We start from the raw sequence: 7,490 nt of genomic DNA, 5'->3' as shown, positions 1-7,490 counted from the left end.
TTCCAGCTTCATCCGTGTCCCCATGAACTCATCCTTTTTTATGGTTGCACAGTATTCCATGGTGTATATGTGCCACATTTTCTTAATCCAGTCTATCATTGATGGACATTTGGGTTGGTTCCAAGTCTTTGCTATTGTGAATAGTGCCACAATAAACATACGTGTGCTTGTGTCTTTATAGCAGCATGATTTATAATCCTTTGAGTATATACCCAGTAATGGGATGACTGGGTCAAATGGTATTTCTAGTTCTAGATCCTTGAGGAATCGCCACACTGACTTCCCCAATTGTTGAACTAGTTTACAGTCCCACCAACAGTGTAAAAGTGTTCCCATTTCTCCACATCCTCTCCAGCACCTGTTGTTTCCTGACTTTTTAATGATTGCCATTCTAACTGGTGTGAGATGGTATCTCATTGTGGTTTTGATTTGCATTTCTCTGATGGCCAGTGATGATGAGCATTTTTTCATGTGTCTGTTGGCTGTATGAATGTCTTCTTTTGAGAAATGTCTGTTCATATCCTTTGCCCACTTTTTGATGGGGTTGTTTGTTTTTTTCTTGTAAATTTGTTTGAGTTCTTTGTAGGTTCTGGATATTAGCCCTTTGTCAGATGAGTAGATTGCAAAAATTTCCTCCCATTCTATAGGTTGCCTGATCACTCTGATGGTAGTTTCCTTTGCTGTGCAGAAGCTCTTTAGTTTAATGAGATCCCATTTGTCAATTTTGGCTTTTGCTGCCGTTGCTTTTGGTGTTTTAGACATGAAGTCTTTGCCCATGCCTATGTCCTGAATGGTACTACCTAGGTTTTCCTCTAGGGTTTTTATGGTATTAGGTCTAACATTTAGGTCTCTAATCCATCTTGAATTAATTTTCGTATAAGGAGTAAGGAAAGGATCCAGTTTCAGCTTTCTACTTATGGCTAGCCAATTTTCCCAGCACCATTTATTCAATAGGGAATCCTTTCCCCATTTCTTGTTTCTCTCAGGTTTGTCAAAGATCAGATGGCTGTAGATGTGTGGTATTATTTCTGAGGACTCTGTTCTGTTCCATTGGTCTATATCTCTGTTTTGGTACCAGTACCATGCTGTTTTGGTTACTGTAGCCTTGTAGTATAGTTTGAAGTCAGGTAGCATGATGCCTCCAGCTTTGTTCTTTTGGCTTAGGATTGTCTTGGAGATGCAGGCTAAAACAGCCCAATTTAAAAATTGGCAAAGATCTGAAGACATCTCACCAAAGAAAATACACAACTCTTAAATAAACATATGAAAAATGCTCAATATCAAATATCAGCATGAAATTACAAATTCAAAAACACTGAGATATCATTACACATCTATTAAAACAGCTAAACCCCGTAATACTTTATAATACCAAAGCTGTCAAAGATGTGAAACAACATGAATTCTCATTCATTGCTAATGGGAATGCAAAATGATACAGCTGCCTCGGAAGACAATTTGGCAGTTTCTTACAAAACCTAACAAACTCTTAACCATACAATCCTTGGAATTTACCCCAATAGTTCAAAATTTATGTTCACACAAGAATCTACATAATTCAAAATCTATAATTCATAATTGCCAAAACTTAGAAGCAATCAAGAAGTCCTTCAACAGCTTAATGAATGAAAAAACTGTGATATATCCAGAGAATGAAATATTATTCAGTGATAAAAATAAACTGTCAAACCACAACAAGCTATGAAGGACCCTTAAAAGCATTATTGATAACTGAAAGAAGCCAATCTTAAAAAGCTACATACTGGCTGGGTGTGGTGGCTCATTACCATAATATCAACACTTTGAGAGGCCAAGGCAGGAGGATTGCTTGAGCACAGGAGTTCGAGACTACCCTAGGCAAAATAGGGAGACCTCATTACTACAAAAATAAAAATAAAAATTAGCCGGCATGGTGGTGTCTGTAGTCTTAGCTACTCAGGAGGGTGAGGTGGGAGAATCACTTGAGCCTAGGAGGTTGAGCCATGATCACACCACTGCACCACTCCAGCCTGAGTGACAGGGTGAGGCCCTGTCTCAAAAAAGACCAACCTGCCCAGTATGGTGAAACCCTGTCTCTACACTGTATGGTTCCAGTTACATTATCTTTTTGGAAAAGACAAAAATATGGGGATAACAAAATGATCAGTAGTTGCCAGAGGTTAAGGGGGAAGGGAGGATGAATAGGTGGAAGACAGAAGATTTTTTTAGGGTAATGAAACTATTCCATATGACACCATAATAGTGGATACATGCCATTATGCATTTATCAAAATCCATAAAATACACAATGCAAAGAGTGAACGCTAATGTAAACTATAGACTTTAGTTAAGAATGTATTTTATTGGATCATATATTTAATGTATCTTAATGTACAATTGTAGCACCAATTGTAACAAATGTGCCACATTAACGCAAGATGTTAATAGAATTAACTGTAGGGGAAAGGAAGAGGGAATGTAAGTGGGAACTCCCTGTACTTATTCCTCAATTTTTCTGTAAACATAAAACTACTTTTATAAGTCTATTAATTTTGCTAAAATATACCAAAAAAAAAAAAAAAACCCACTGGTTAGTTTTTTAAAATATTAGCCCACAGTGTTTGCAAATTGGTATGGTTTGCTTAAAATGATCTCCCCCTAGTGGTGCTGAGACAGAAAAACTAAAAGAGTAGTGAACTGGCTGTGTAGCCAGGGAAAAAGACAGCAAGGTACTACTAGAAACAAATTGTCTCAAGTCAGATTGCAGTCTGTAAACCCAAGTAAGGACTCAAGTAGTCAGGCAGGAGGGTGGTTAAGAATGACACTTTGGGAAAACCAGACAGTGTCTGAGCAAAGTAAATGAATAGGTGATCCCCGTAACACCATAGGAGTGACTCAGAAAAAAGGAAACCAATTCTGTAACTAAGCATCCCTTAGATAGATCTCCCACAGACCAGAGAAAGAAGTCACACAAAAAGGGTCATAAAATGCAGTCTAATCCTCCAAATTAAATGTTTGCAGATTTGACCAGTAGAAATCTAATCTAAGATTTAAGAAGCCATGTTCAGAAAACTCAATAGTGCTAATTAAAAATAAGTTGAACTTTAATTGTTAATATAATTAAAACTTTAAATTTGTAAAACTAAAATTGGTTACTATATACCCAGTATGAAGTCAGTATATAATAGATTTTAGATCAACAAATAGAACAAATAATTGCAACAATTATTCACTTCAGAGTCAAATTAAAAATAACAATTTGAATTCAACTTACTTTACACTTACAATCACAAGAGGAAGTTACATATAAGAACATCTCAAAAAGTCATGTACTTATATCCCTTCTGGAATCTACTAAACATTTTTTTAAGAGTCCACTATTCATATCTTATTAAAGTATCTGTATATTAAATCATCTACTATTTAAGTGTTCCTGTGTAACTGAGAATAGAATCATTTGAGAAGTCAAAGAAAGTTAACACATATAAAATCACTTTCTTTACAAATATTTACAACATCGCCTCACTGCCTTTCTAGGTAGATACCCCCACTGGTTTTGGTAGACTCATTCATGCTGCAAATTGCATCGTTAATACTGTGAGTGCAACCTTATATATATGTGTGTGTGTATGTGTGCGTGTACATGTATAAATATATACACATATAGAGTATATCTATCTATATATATATATCTATATCTACATCTACATCTATCTATCTATATATAGAGAGAGAGCCAAGGACTTTTATTATCATCCTGCATTCTAAACTTCTGATCTATATTTCATTCAGTAGTTCTTTCCTCAGCAGTGTGTGATCTGTTGTTAAACCCATCTAACCCATCTATTTTTCTATTAATTTTGTTTACTGGCATTTTCACTTCTAGAATTTTTATTTGGCTCTTTTTGAAATCTGCTATACCATATTTTATAGTTTCCAGTTCCTTGTCAAATTTTTCAGCCAGGCACAGTGGCTCACTCCTGTAATCCCAGCACTTTGGGAGACTGAGGTCAGCGGATCACCTGAGGTCAGGAGTTTGAGACCAGCCTGGCCAGTATTGTGAAACTCTGTCTCTACTAAAAAGACAAAAATTAGCCAGGTGTGGTATCGTGTGCCTGTAATCCCAGCTACTGGGGAAGTTGAGGCAGGAGAATCACTTGAACCTGGGAGGCGGAGGCTGCAGAGAGCTGAGATGGCGCCACTGTACTCCAGCCTGGACAACAGAGACATTCCATCTCAGAAAAAAAGAAAAAAAAAATCAAACTTTGCTTTTCTCTCCTTGAATATAGTCTCAGTTTAAAAAAAAAAAAAAGAAAAAAAGAAAAAGAAAAAAACATAATTCTAATTATCTTGATTCCACATGGGTCTTTTCCTATTGTCTGTTTTTCTTTTCATTCTTCCTCACAGGATCTTGCTTCCTACTGATTCAGGTTGTCTTTGATAGCATATTCAAAGTAGTTTCTAAAACATTTTTATAGAAACAATGAGTACCAGATAATATTTTTGTTTCTGCTAGAAGCCACGGTGAACAACAATCTGAATCATCTTAATCCAGTTTTGCAGTTTGAGATTTTTCTGGGCCACACAAACAACAGAAAGTTAGGTTGCAGTCCTTGTGAAGACTAACTGACTTCTGGTTCACCCCTAGAGTTCCCTAGTCTATTGCAAGTCATAGTTTTTCAGGGCTCTCACCTTGGTGAGCTCTGAACTCTGACGTTAGACCTTCTAGCCCAACTAGCCTATCAAGTATACAGTTTAACCACTTCCAGATCAGCAACCAGCTCTAGGACAAAAATGGTCCCAAATGCTGGGCTCTCCTTTCTTTTATTTTTTATGTTTTTTTATTATACTTTAAGTTCTAGGGTATATGTGCACAATGTGCGGGTTTGCTACATGTGTATACACGTGCCATGTTGGTGTGATGCACCCATTAACTCGACATTTACATTAGGTATATCTCCTAATGCTACCCCTCCCCCTTCCCCCCACCCCACAACAGACCCCGGTGTATGATGTTCCCCACCCTGTGTCCAAGTGTTCTCATTGTTCAATTCCCATCTATGAGTGAGAACATTCGGTGTTTGGTTTTCTGTCCTTGCGATAGTTTGCTCAGAATGATGGTTTCCAGCTTCATCCATGTCCCTACAAAGGACATGAATTCATCCTTTTTATGGCTGCATAGTATCCCATGGTGTATATGTGCCACATTTTCTTAATCTAGTCTATCATTGATGGACATTTGGATTGGTTCCAAGTCTTTGCTATTGTGAATAGTGCCACAATAAACATACATGTGCATGTGTCTTTATAGCAGCATGATTTATAATCCTTTAGTTATATACCCAGTAATGGGATAACTGGGTCAAATGGTATTTCTAGTTCTAGATCCTTGAGGAATCAACACACAGTCTTCTACAATGGTTTAATTAGTTTACAGTCCCACCAACAGTGTAAAAGCATTCCTATTTCTCCACATCCTCTCCAGCACCTGTTGTTTCCTGACTTTTTAATGATCGCCATTCTAACTGGTGTGAGATGGTATCTCATTGTGGTTTTGATTTGCATTTCTCTGATGGCCAGTGATGATGAGCATTTTTTCATGTGTCTGTTGGTTGTATAAATGTTTTCTTTTGAGAAGTATCTGTTCATATCCCTTGCCCACTTTTTGATGGGGTTTTTTCTTGTAAATTTGTTTGAGTTCTTTGTAGGTTCTGGATATTAGCCCTTTGTCAGATGGGTAGATTGTAAAAATTTTCTCCCATTCTGTAGGTTACCTGTTCACTCTGATGGTAGTTTCTTTTGCTGTGCAGAAGCTCTTCAGTTTAATTAGATCCCATTTGCCAATTTTGGCTTTTGTTTCTATTGCTTTTGGTGTTTTAATCATGAAGTCCCTGCCCATGCCTATGCCCTGAATGGTATTGCCTAGGTTTTCTTCTAGGGATTTATGGTTTTAGGTCTAACATTTAAGTCTCTAATCTATCTTGAATTAATTTTTATATAAGGTGTTAAGGAAGGGATCCAGTTTCAGCTTTCTACATATGGCTAGCCAGTTTTCCCAGCACCATTTATTAAATAGGGAATCCTTTCCCCATTGCTTGTTTTTGTCAGGTTTGTCAAAGATCAGATAGTTGTAGATGTGTGGTGTTATTTCTGAGGGCTCTATTCTGTTCTGTTGGTCTATATCTCTGTTTTGGTACCAGTACCATGCTGTTTTGGTTACTGTAGCCTTGTAGTATAGTTTGAAGTCAGGCAGCATGATGCCTCCAGCTTTGTTCTTTTGGCTTAGGATTGTCTTGGCAATGCGGGCTCTTTTTTGGTTCCATATGAACTTTAAAGTAGTTTTTTCCAATTCTGTGAAGAAAGTCATTGGTAGCTTGATGGTGATGGCATTGAATCTATAAATTACCTCGGGCAGTATGGCCATTTTCACAATATTGATTCTTCCTATGCTGGGCTCTCCTTTCTAGACTTCCATACTCTCCCCGATCTTGACCTAGTAATTTCTCACTATCTTATTAACTCTACGATAGTTTTCAGTTTTTTTAACACACCATTCAGCTTTTTAATTGTATTGAACACACCTAATTCATCCAAATGACTCAATCTAGCATTATTAAAACTAGAAGTCCATTCCTGATCATTGATCCTAACCCCTTTCCACAGTATTTTGGCAAGAAGATCTATTACCAATCAATAGGTGCGGAGTCCATAAGAAGGTTACTGGTCCTAATACCTGATGATTTCCTGAAACAAAGAATGTGGAGACTCAGTCCCTGTTGTTCCCATTTGAGGTTTAGTCACTACTTCTGATGAAGTAGGAACAACTTCACATGGTGTCTCACACCACCCTATATCAAATAAGTGATTATTTTAAAATACAGTACATCTACAATTCTCAAAAATTAACATTAACAGTTCTCTCCTTCCTGAATGAAGAAAACATTAACAAGAACTCTATAAGGAAGGCATATGAGTGTGTTTGTGTATATGCATAGTGGACTCCAGAATATTACTCTAGTCATCTTTGTGTTTACTTTGAATATGTATAAATATTTTCATTTAAAAAGTAAAACAATTATACCAGTACTGTAAAATATGTACTATTTTTTAAAATTAATTTACTTATTTTAGTTGATAAAAATTATATATATTTATCATTTACAACATAATGTTTTGAAATATGTGTACATTGTGAAATGGGTAAATTGAGGTCATTAACACATACATTACCTCACATACTTTTTTGTGATGAGTACACCTAAAATCTACTCTTTTTAGCAATTTGAGAAAATAATATTTTGTTAATGACTATAATCACCATGTTGTACAATGGATCTCTTGAATGTATTCCTTCTCTCTGAAATTTTGTACCCTTTGACCAACATTTACCCAACCTTCCCCCTTGGCCGTGGTATTTTGTCAAGCTGGTATAGCATATCAAATAATGAGACTTATGGTCACCAACTGATTACTTTGACTTCGTTTTTTAAAACAGAAGCAGATACAAATTT

The sequence above is a fragment of the Macaca fascicularis genome, chromosome 5 (assembly GCF_037993035.2).
Source record: "Macaca fascicularis isolate 582-1 chromosome 5, T2T-MFA8v1.1".
Taxonomy (NCBI): Eukaryota; Metazoa; Chordata; class Mammalia; order Primates; family Cercopithecidae; genus Macaca; species Macaca fascicularis.
Note: the sequence above shows the minus strand (reverse complement) of the source record.